The 12,438-nt window shown below is 44.9% G+C and overlaps 1 pseudogene; it reads left to right on the top strand.

The window, feature by feature from the left end:
- Positions 1–11,662: 11,662 nt before the first annotated feature.
- Positions 11,663–11,994, top strand: LOC102523425 (annotated as a pseudogene).
- Positions 11,995–12,438: the final 444 nt, after the last annotated feature.

The raw sequence follows: 12,438 nt of genomic DNA, 5'->3' as shown, positions 1-12,438 counted from the left end.
GTAATGCAAGAGAGGTGCCTGGGGAACTCTCAGGTTGGTGCTGCCTCGAACCTGAACTTGCGGGACCCTGAGCAGGAATGCCTCTGTGAAATTTTGTGCCCTGAGCACCTCACTGTCTCTTACCCTTGCCCCAGCTCCAGGAGCTTCTAGATAAGCAACGCTGGCTTAGGCCTTGCGGAGTACACCAAGGCCTACGTGATGCCAAGAAAGATTCTTTAAGCTGCATACTTGATCCACCTTCCCCATCTTAACCCCTGGCAACACTTTAATTTCTGAATCCAGACAATTTTGATGAAGCCAGACATCCCCTCACCCAAGGGAGCCCTCAAACAAATCTGGAAGTCTCCTGCCATTTGCTTTAAGTTAACGTTCCTCAAAGTTCAAGTGCCTTAAAAAAAAGTAAAAGAAGGCCCCTCCTGGTGGATTCCTCCCTGTACTGTGGCCTGCAGGACCCTCGAGCATGCACGGCTCATTTGTTGATCCAGTGGCAAAACAAAGCCTGTTGAAAAAGACCTGAGGGTTAAAGGTATTAAAGTCTAAAAAGGAACAGTTGTTTTTATTTCTTTTAAAAACATGCAGCTTCTCCTGAGGAGGCTGTCTTGCAGAAAGGAGAAAGGGGGCCAAAAATGCAGAAGAAAGAGCGAAGCCAGGGATGTTTGTAATTGCACTGTAAGTTCATGTTTCCCACAAGAATGGGGAAGAGGGACCACTCTGAAGGATTGCCGACTTGCTGTTGGGCAGGGCTTCTCACTCTGACACTGTGGCATGTGGGGTCAGAGAATTCTCTGTTGGGGAGTTGGGGGGAGGCTGTCCTGTGTGTTACGGGAAGTTTACCCACTGGATGCCAAAGGCGTCCCTCCCCTAGTCACGACAACCAAAAAATGGCTCCAAACATTGTCAAATATCCCCTTCCGGGAAGTCGGGGAAAATGGTCCCTATTTAAGAATTCCAATTTTGGGGAATTGTCACTGCTTCAGTTGACTTAATCAAAGTGACTTTCCCATTATGGGACATTCCTGTGAATTCTGAATGAGAAGAGAGGAGACAGCATTCTTTACGATGACAGATCACAGAACAGTAACTCATCATTCGACTCCTTCTAAAATGATATCCAGAGGAATATTACAGCTGTTTATTTTATATATTACATGGGAGCTCTGACCTGGTGAAGGAGGAGCGAATCAGGGGCCCTTGCTATACCCCACGGAGAATACCCACAGAAAACTTCCCAATACCACAGACACAAAAACTCACCTGCTAACGTTCCCTTAAACTGCCCTTCCTGTCTGCAAAATGATGTCAACTGCTACAACCAATAATCTTGTTCAATTTACAGTTCAGGGCATTTCACTGCAAATCATCATATAGGTGGCAGTTTTTTTTAAGTGCTGAACTTCACATATATAGTAGGATTATATATAATATTAAAGTTAGATAGATAGATAGGCAGACAGACAGATAATATTGTTTGTGTGTGTGTGTGTATCACAATTTCATTCGCTAGAGCAACCCAGCTATAAGATCTAGTTTTCTCTGAGTACCAAAGGTTATAGTAAAATGGTGTTCGTATATCTTCGGGTGCTTGGACACAGTCATCTCACTGCACACTCAAACAAGGCAGGAAAGTGATTAGTGCCATTTCTTGTATACCTGGCAACTATGATGGTACAGGGATAATGGTCCCTTAACTGCCTTTGTCACCAAAAAGGACCTGTCAGGACTATCCTCTCTGTAGCCCCTATATCCTGTCTCATGGCTTTCAAGGTAGTCGCATTGCTCAAAAGGAAGCCTAGACCAGCCAGCTCGGTCCACTCCCCGACTAATTCTAGCTGCATCTGCCGCTTTGCAGCTCTCTCCTCCCAGGAACATCAATTTCAATTGCTTTCAGCCAGGCCTCTGAGCATCCTTAAAGCACTTCCCCTGCTGTCTCCTATAAAGCTGGCTCAGTGATGAGCTCCATATAGAACAGAGATGGACTGCTGTTGCCTTGACTGTCTCCCCCATGAATAGGCCTGGGAGGAGGGCTGCTATCTGGCAGATTCCCCACGAGACCAGGAAAAACAAACAGCATCAGAAGGATGAACAGACAGAAAGCTATATAATCAGGGGAAAGAACATGATAAAAAAAAAATCTCTTTCAAAGCAGGCTGCCGTAAAGACGCCTAGTCCCGTTTAAACTGGGGTATCGATGCACATTGTGCTTCCTTCCATGCCTCATGTTGGTTTTTCCTGCAGGCTTGTCCTCAATGAGACCGAGCCTGAGAGCTAAGCCACCCCCATCAGCTGTAAATATCCTCCCTAACAGCAAATAACATCAAAGTATAGGGTGCACAGAGGCCGTTTATCTTTGGACTTTAGGGTAGTGGTGTTATTCAGGGTTCTCCTTTAAAGGAAGCAGAATCAATAGGGTATGTGTGTGTAGAGCGAGAGAGAGCAGGAGAGAGAGAAGGAGTAGTGAGAGAGAAAAAGAGAGAGAGATTGATTTATTTTAAGGAATTGGCTCACACAGTTGTGGGGGCTGGCAAGTCTGAAATCTGCAAGGCAGGCTAGAGACCCAGGGAAGAGCTGATGCTGCAGTCTTGAGCATAGAGGCAGATTGCAGGCAGATTCTCCTCTTGCTTGGGGAATTTCTGTCTTTGCCCTTAAGGCCTTCAACTGATTGGATGAGGCCCACCCACATAATGGAAGATAATCCGCTGTACTCAAAGTCTACTGATTTAAATGTTAATCACATCCAAAAAAAAAAAAATGCCTTTACAGCAACACCTAGACTGGTGTTTGACCTAGATATAACCTAGCCAGGCTGACACATAAAACTGACCATCACTGCAGTTCTAAAATCCTACCTGGTGGAATAGGACTAGATTCAAGAGGACTTGAATCAGAGCTCAGGTACGGGTAACCACCTCTAGGGAGCCTCTCTGTTATGGGCTGGACTTGGGGAACCCATGGGTAAATGGGAGGTTCTGCCTTCCACACACCTTCTCCACTCCCATCTCATTCAAGCCCGTGCCACCACTCCAACTCCTGCTGGAGTGCCCCCGTTTCCTCCCCAAGTGATCATAACGCCTGCACAAGCCCCTCCTGCATGAAGGCTTGCTGGGTTTTGTCAGTCATTCAAAGTCAAGAGGGTCGGCTAGACCCTTCGAGTGGTCTAGACCAAAAATCACTGCAGTGCCAAGGTGGGGAGCCGGGAGCTATTCTGGGATGAAGGGGCCTGGATTGGGCTCACTAGCCAAGATAAGTGCAACGTAGCAGAAAGACCATTATTCTGGGAGCAGGGCAACCTGGCCCCAGATTTGTCACTGACAAATATCGATTAAGCATTTTACATCTCTAGGTCTCAGTTTCCTTGTTTGTAAAATGATAGGGTTCAGTCCAGTGATCTGTATGGTCTATTCCAGCTCTAAGTTTCTTCGATTCCATTAGCCCATTGGCATGCGGGCTCTGACTACCAGATGCCCCACCCAGTCCATGGCCAAGCTGACCCATATTGTAGGAGAGAACATTTTGGAAGGCTATTATTCATTTTTCTATCAGTTCATGTATGAATTCAATAAATGTGTGCCTACCCTATGGATAAAAGTCTTCCACGGTATTATGACAGATACAAAGAAATGAAATACAGTATCCCTGCTTCAAGGAAACTAAAATCCAGCTGGAGACCAATTCAGTTAGGATGTATTTGACTGCAAATAACAGAATTCTTGACCCACAGTGGTTTCAGCCTTGTAGATCTTTGTTTCTCTGCAATAGCAAGAGGTCTGGAGGCTCACAGGTCCACAATTGGTTCTGGGGCTCAGTGACACCTGGTGTCATCAAAGAGATAGCCTCTTTCTGAACATCCTTTTGGCTTCTTGTCCTTAGATTTGTCACCTCATGGTCACATGGTGGCTGCTACAACTCTAAGCTCTACATCTTCATGCCCGCGCTCCAAGAATGAAAGTAGAAGACATAAGGAAAAAAAGCTTTTTGCATGATAGGCTCCAGTCTTTTTCTTAAAGGAAAAAAATTTTGCCAGGTGCCCAACAACAGACTTGCCCTTTATCTTCTTAGGGGGAATTGGGTCACAAGCCCAGCCTTAGTCTAACCCTGAGGAAGGGAAGTGGGAGTCCATCAGGATTTATCTCTGGGTATCTCATGATAACTGACCAAAGGAGGAAGAAAATGGCTCACAGGGTGAAAATGTGCGTATCAGTTTAAGAATGGATCAATAATACACTCCTAGAATAAGCCAGAATCAGCCTTGTCGATAGGCCGGCGTCCAGGTCCTGGTCTCCCACGTCTCCTTGTATCCATCTACATGACATTGGTTAGGACATAAGCAAGAGGCCTGGAGTCCTTTTTCTTTCCTCTGTAAAAGTAGCAATGGATGGAGGGCATCTGGGTGAATTCTCCACTCCTTCCTACTTAAAAATAAATTCTGCTCTAGTTCTAGACACTGGGGTAAAAGTATATGATAGCAGATAATTAATGTGTCAAATGTGGGCCTTGGCACTGTCTGTCCTTTATCTCCGAAGGCCAGGCCGGTCCCTCCAGCCCTGCAGCCTCATCCTCTGAATAATAAAGAGGCTTCAGAGTGAGAGGAAGCTCACCTAGGCTTTCCACTCTGGCCTGGAGACACTGGGGAAATCAGTGGGGTGTCCCATTTTCCTGCCGTCTAAGATGCCAGCAATCGTATCTACCTCACAGGGCTACTGGAAAGACTAAATGAAAGAAAACATACAAAGCACTTAGCACTGTTTGGCACATAGTATTTGCTTTAGAAATGTTGCAGTTAAAATTATGATCTTATTTCTCTAAATGGATTATAAGATTGAAGCAAAGACTGCGTTTACTAGCCTGTTTACGTTCTTTCTTTCCTGACAGCCCCCACTCCCCATCCACCTAGTTTGAAATGTCAGATGTCATATGAATGAATGCCATCTCACACCCATTAGGATGTCTATTATCAAAATAATAATAATAATGATGAGTGCTGGAGACATGTAGGTGAAATTGAAACCCTTCTGCAGTATTGGTGGGAATATAAAATGGTGCAGCAGCTATAGAAAACCGTGTGGTGGTTCCTCAAAAAATTAAAGATAGATTACCATCTGATCCAATAATTCCACTTCGAGTATATACTCAAAATAACTGAAAGCAGGGACTTAAATAAATATTCGTACACCCGTATTCGTGGAAGCATTATTCACAATAGCCAAAAGATGGAAGCAACCCACATGTCCGTCAACATGGATGAATGCGTAAACAAAATGTGGTACATAGATACAATGGAATATTATTCAGCTTTTAAAAGGAAGGAAATTTTAACACATGCTACAACATGGATGAACCTGGAGGACAGTATGCTAAGTGAAATAAGCCACTCACAAAAGAATACATACTGGATGATTCCACTTATATAAGGTACCTAGAGTAGGCAGGTCCTTAGAGACAGAAAGCAGAATAGTTTCTCGTAGGTGGTTTCTCCTGGTGGTTGCCAGGAGCTGGGAGGAGGGAAGAATGAAGAGTTGTTGTTTAATAGGTATAGATTTTCAGTTTTGCAAGATGAAAAGTGTTCTGAAGATTGGTTGCACAAACAACATGAAGCTAATTAACAGTACTGAACTACATACTTACAAATGGTTAAGATGGTCAATTTTATGTTATATGTATTTTACGACAATTTTAAAAATTGTTTAATGAATGAACCTTGTAAACATTAGACCAAGTAAAAGAAGCCAGTAACAAAAAACCACGTATTGTCTGATTCTGTTTATCTTAAACGTCCAGAAGAGGCAAGTGCATAGAGGCAGAAAGTAGATAATCGGTTTCCAGGAGTTAAAAAAAAACTACTTAAACTAAAAACTAAAACTATTAAAAACTCTTAAACTGTATTCTTTAAAAGGGTGACTTTTATAATATGAGAATTATATCTCAATAAAGCTATTTTTTAAAAAAAGAATGAACAAATGAGATTCTAATTATATCCAGATCACTGGGATCGTTTTAATTCAGTGTCAATTCCAGAAGGGAGGTTTGTCATGAATAATTTGGGTCAGAAATATGGGTAGCAAGAGGTTCAAATGTACTCTTGGCAAAGCTCAGCCTGGCAGTCCTGTCAGCCTTTGAGATTTGTTGCCTAATGGCCTGGTGAGAGTTGCTAGAATCCCCGGGCTTTAGCAGTTGACCACAGGGCCCTCATTTCCCCGGAGCCACTGGCTGTCTAACCGTGGAGTCTGGTCAGGGCACTAGGTCTACAGAGAGCACATCTATTCCCCCAGAAATGCCCTGCTGGGAATTCAGTTTACTACTTGCCATTATAGCGATGTAATTGCATGCTACTCATTGATAATGTGCAAAACAATCACTAGAGAGTATAAACAAACAGATGGTGAGCAACCTCCCTGCAAAATGCTGAAGGCAAACCTCACAAGGGTTTTTTGTTTCATCGGTTTTGCAGACCTGATGCAGTAATCCCAGATGTGCAGCAGAGCATATGCGGCAGTTCGGAAGTGACAATGACACATTCTGTAGAATGGCACATTGTCAGAACCATTCACGGGAGAACACCCGAAGGCAACCAGGAGCCAGAAAGTGGAATTAAGATTCACTGGCAGGCCTCTATTGCCATCAATGATCCAAACTTTTCATGCTGAAAAACGCCTTCTGTCCCCCTAATGCATTTTCATACAGCATGTAAATTTCAAGTGGCTTCTCCTGAAAATGCTTTCTTCACCCACCCACAAGGAGCCTGTAAGACTTGTTCAAGGAGAGGTACACCATCAAGGCCTGTGTGCCTGTTACCTGTGGGGCTAGTGTGCAGTATGTGGCCTTTGGGGACTGGCTTCTGTCACTTCCTGTGATGTCTTCTAGGTTCATCCATGCTGTTGCATATTTGAGGATTTCATTCCTTTTTTAAATAATATTCCATTGTATGCTAGATCATGTTTTGTCCATCTATTCATCACTTGACGGACATTTGGGTTCTTTCTACTTTTTGGCTACTGTGAATGCTGCCGCTATAAACTTCGGTGGACAGCTTTTGATGGGGACATGGGTCTCGCTTTCTCTTGGATGTATAACCAGGAGTGGACTCGGTGCATCATATGGTGACACTAATGTTTCACTTTTTTGTGAAACTCCCAGACTGTTTCCCACAGCAGCTGCACCATCTTACACCATGTTTGCTCCTTGCTGCATTAGGGGCTGGGCCGCTTCTTGGCCTCTGCATTTTGTGCCCCTCCTGATCTGCAGATCCCTCTTGCAATACATTTCCAGGTACTATGTTCTCATTTCCTCCTCCTACTTTCCCTCTAGATCAGGTAACCTGCCCTCAAGCAAAGGCGAGGGAAAGAGAACAAAAATGCCACAAGGGCCCACAGCGGGCCACGTGCTGTACCCTACGCTTTATGTGCACACAATAAAGCAAGGTGTCTCCACCTGATCGGCCAGGAAACTGAAAGCGTGTGCTCCAATCTGCTTCCCAGGCCGCTGGGGCAATGGTTCTCAAACAATGTGCCACAGAATCTGCTGGTGCTTCAGAGGTTCAGCAGAAAACAGCATTTTCTGCCAAACAATGAATATTTTAAATTCCTGAAAAATCCACTCCTCACTTGGATCTGTTTCATATTTTGAAATTCTAGGAATCCATCAGTGATCTTACCCACTAGGACTTAGAACGATACATGGCATGTAGTAATTGTTCAATAAGTATTTATCTGGTAAATGAATTTTCTGCTAAAAATTTGGCAAATCGTGTGCTAAGGCATTAATTACCAAACCTGGCTGTGTGTCAAAAAATTGCCCAAATAGTATTTTTTTTTAATATAATTCACTGGGCCCCAATGAAGCAGCCTTTCTAGGGTAGGCGTTGGAGTCATTGTTATTAAATTTCCCCAAGTGATGCTGACAGAGCTTTCTGAAGACCCTAGTCTGGGTGCCACTGCTCTCAGGTACTGTTTTTGTCCAGCCGCAGGGTCAGTGACTTCCTTGGTTACCCTCCCAGGTCTAGAGGATCTCACTCTGGTCCAGAGCCCCTGGTCAGTAATCACATGAATGAAGTCTCTTTCTAGATCCATTGGCATTACAGTCCATTGGCCACTGCTGGCTTCATACCAACCATTAGATCATCCAATGTGAGTGATGATTCTCCACGTCTAGAGTGCTCCCATGGTCAGTCTTTCCCTATACATCTGCTTTAGACCTGCTTTCTTATTATTAAGCAACAGAGATTAATGCCATACTAGTTTGAACACAAGAAGTTCTCCATGGCTACAGAAAAGAATCTCACCATTTCTTTTTTTGTGTGGGGGGGAAGGTAATTAGGTTTATTTATATATACCTATTGTCATGGAGGTACTGGGGATTGAACCCACGACTTTGTGCATGCTAAGCACAGACTCTGCCACCAAACTCTGCCTCCTTCCTCACCACTTTTTGTATTCCATAACTCTCCCCCAGTCACTCCCTAAGGACTTGAGGGTCAGACATTTGCCATGCAAGCGTATACAGGGTTGGTTCCCCTTTCCCTCCACCTATCAGAAAGCAGCAGGAGTTCCCACAGACTCAGTTCTTCTTTCAAAGTCAAGGCTAGAGTAGACAGTTGTACATTTTTTTTTCTACTGATGATGGACGTAGAGAGAAACAAGAACTCCTAACTCACCTCTATGTGCTTATTCAAGTTTCACATCCCCTTTTCTCCCAGAAGGAAGAAGAACTTTATCATATTAGGCACATTTCAAAATTCTCTAGAGATGTTCAGTTATTTATCTACAGGCAGAGGAGACCCACGGGGTGAGGAAGACCAGGGCATGGCTGTGGAGTTGCCCTTTAAGGCAGAGTAGGGGTGGCAGCTAGGGTGGGAGTAGCACAGCCAGTGAGGGGAGGGAAAGGGGAAGAAGGGGGCCCGAGTGGGACTAGATGACCACCAGGTATACCCCAGTCAACAAAGTATCCATGAGGACAGAGCAATATCCAAACCCAGTTCAAGCAAATCACTGCCACCAGAAACTTGCGAGGTCTCAAGATAGCCTCAAAAAGGTCTGCAAGGGATCAATCAACACCAGCTCTAAAATTCTGCCACTCCAGGTGTGGTCCTCCAACCACCAGAGCATTTGTTACCAATGCAGGATCTGAGGTCCCACCACCCAAATTAACAAGACCCCTGTGTGATATAAACACGAATTAAAATGCTCAGAACAATCTTCGGAGCAAGCACAACCCAGGAGTCTTTATTTTTAGCAAGCACATAAGTGATTCTGATTCCAGATGTTCCAATTGGTTTAGTTCTGGGCAGGTGACGTGAAGTTCCCACCTCCTTGAGGGCAAAATGACATTTTGAAGCCTTAACTAATTTTTTGCATGCATTTTTCTCTTTTGCCCATTCCCCATTTCCAGCAGATGGTCTATTTTGTGCCCATGGTCATTTGGCAGGGATATGAGAGATAGAAAGCTAAAGAAAATGAGAGAAATGGACAGACTTCTTCCCAACTGTTGCTTCCAAAAGCCTGAAGCCCATCCTGGTACTTAGAGGAGCTGAATGTTTGGAAGTGAGTTTAGGGGAGAAGGAGACTGACCCACACTGGAAAAAAAATTGCTTCATGCTAGGGGAAAGGAGGGACAGGCCGAAGGACAGATGTCACTGTGGCCCAGAGACTAAGGCTCTGTGCCCTAACAGCTGCAGACAGGAAGCACCTGTCTTAGGGGATTCCTATGACCTCATGGAATAGAGTGGGAGAGGTCCTGGGGCTTGAAGGAAACAAGAGGCCCTGGGGCTTAAAGGCCATTCCAGGGGCAACCTGCATGCATTGGTACATTAGAGGGACAGTCTTGGCAAGGCATCTCAGGACAGGTGACTTGAAGATCAAATGGGCTTGTGCTGAAACCGTCACAACGGTGATGACAAGTTCTGCGGATGCAGATTTGAACTCACGTAAATGGCAAGAGCCAAGAGAAGGGGCAGCGTATTCAGCGTGCAGCCCCAGAGGATGAGGATTAGGCCCTTGGAATTAAGTTGTGATTGAAAAGAAAGGAAGCCAGAATGTGCAGTGAAAACTGTACAGGCGACATGGGAAGGCTGGCGGGACTTTAATTCAAGAACAGTCTCCAAAATGTCCTTCTTTGGGGGCCCCTCCTGGGCAGCTGCCCCTCTCACCACTACCTCCAAATTTTCTCATCAGGATCCCCAGCTCTGTCCCCCAAACACCCTATTTTCTTTAGTCTTTCTTTCTTTCATTTATTCTCCTCAACATTGCTCAGCACGAACAACCTTTGTGAGCCTTTAAAATGAAGACCCTTACTAACAGTAAAGAAACAGGGGTTCTCCCTTGACCCCCTCTCCCCTGGGACAGAGAGAAGCCAGCTTTTCCAATCGCACTGCTTCACCTTCCCTCCCAGGAGAGGCAGGGACTGTGTGAATTCCTTCCCAGGTGAGGCTGACCTGAGGCGCGCCTGAACCTGCAGAGAAAGGAGGAGACAGTGCTTCCTCATGGAAACAAGCTTTCCCATGATCCTCTGTTCTTACCATCGCCGTTTTTAAGAAAGTCGAGGTGAAGTAGGTGTTAGCTTTTGGGAGAAATGACAGCTAATGACAGCCAAGATTGCGTCTCCATTTCTACCCCCTCTCACCTTCTCCAATGACGAAGTTCAGCTTTCCTAAAGATTCAGGGCCTTTGCGACCTGAAATGTTGACCCCCCCAAAAGACAATTTCTGCTAAAAGCATTTGCCCTGTAATTGGTTCTGGAAGTGAAACTTTTAAACAAGCCAGGAACAACAGTGACCTGCCAGCGGCAACAGCGCCCCAACCTCCTCCTTCCTGAAATGAGACCAGGGTGGAAGTAGAGACGTGCTGAGGGTGAGAGAAAAGCCCACACTCATTCTCCAGTCTCTGTTATTTCTGGGCAGGAACTTTTCCTACTCGATCCAAAAAAACCACAGGTTCTGGCTTTGCGCCATCCCCACGTCTCGACACCTGCCGGGAGCCTCTGCGTGGCAGCCTGAGCCAGTGCTCCCTGGAGAGAGCGGCGGGCGGCTCCTCCCTCCTCCAAACCCAGCAAGGCCTTCGTTCACCCTTTTCCAGGCTCAGAGAAGTGGAACGAGTTGTCTGAAAGCGGGTAGGAGACAGCTCACTTGAATAACTCAGATTACAACCACCACCTCTGCCCGCATCCCCCTCCCCACCACTTCCTCTTCCCTTTCATCATCTCTGAAAGGTACCGGTGGGTGCATTTCAAGCCTCCTACTTTGGCTGTAGCATCTATGTTATAGTATGACCTCATCACACTGTAGTGGGACAGCCTACTGCAGGGGAGCCCATTAGTCGTAGGGCAGCTGGCTTCAGTCATGTGGACAAAGAAGGAGAAAGGGAAAGATGGCATGGAGGGAAGAAATGGTGAAATGGGACAGTGAGAGACGATCAGCCAGTCCTGGCTTCTGATACTTCATGAAGCTTAAGAGTGCTTGGCTTCCATAGAGCATCATTGTGCACCTCCCAGCATCCTGTGTCTCCACCAGAGCAACACCATTCCTTCTCTTAGACTGCCTGTCTCTCCTACAGTGATCCAGGATCTCCTCGACACCAGAGATCTTTTTTTATTCATGTTTGTAACTTTAGCCTGTGATAGAGAACTCGAAGAAGGCCAGAAAGGAGTAGGAGATGGCACAGTTGGCTGGGGTCTAGAAGATGACAAAGACATGACACTTAGAAGATGGACAGGATGATAACTGGGCCTTCAAGAACAATTTATGATAACCAAATATATAACCTTAAAACAGAATGTGTACCTAAATACCCAGAAGCAACCCCCTTTGTAACATGTGTAACCAAAATTAATATGAATGGCATTAATAGTTCTAATGGAGTGGTGGACCCAAGAGCCTTATCATTGCTAGCCAAATGGCAGAATTCATAGAGTATCAGAGTTGTCCTGCAGGAGCATCAACGCCTAATGGTGTCTAAAGAAAATGTGATACTCCCTCAGCCACCCAATGGACAGTGTTACAGCAATTAATTAAAAAGAAAAGCCACAGGCCCTCCCCTCCCCTCCATTCGATTTAAGCAGTCTTCATTTTTCCACAGTAGTAAATTTTCTAGTTACGTCTTGTAGACCTCAAAATACTGGAAAGGAAGCTACCATTCAAAGGCAATTTATCTTCAGATACTGTAAGTGATACTCATTCTTTGTCCACTTGAAATATTTAAGTTCTGCAAGTAAAAAAAAAATCATCTTCTCAGTCTGACACAGAGAAGGGGCTTCAAATGTTGGCTGAATGAATAAAAGGACAACTCAGTTATCACACATTGCCCTTGTGTTTCATGATAAAAGTTGTCAGACGTTACGTTTGGTGCTTTGCATGTGCACACACACACACAAGTATTGAGTATCTTTCCTCCCATCCGTGGTTGACAGTTAAATGGAATGTTATTTTGTAAATACAGTAAACATGATTAACTT

The sequence above is a fragment of the Camelus ferus genome, chromosome 3 (assembly GCF_009834535.1).
Source record: "Camelus ferus isolate YT-003-E chromosome 3, BCGSAC_Cfer_1.0, whole genome shotgun sequence".
NCBI classification, from domain to species: Eukaryota; Metazoa; Chordata; class Mammalia; order Artiodactyla; family Camelidae; genus Camelus; species Camelus ferus.
This window is presented reverse-complemented; position numbering and strand designations above follow the sequence as displayed.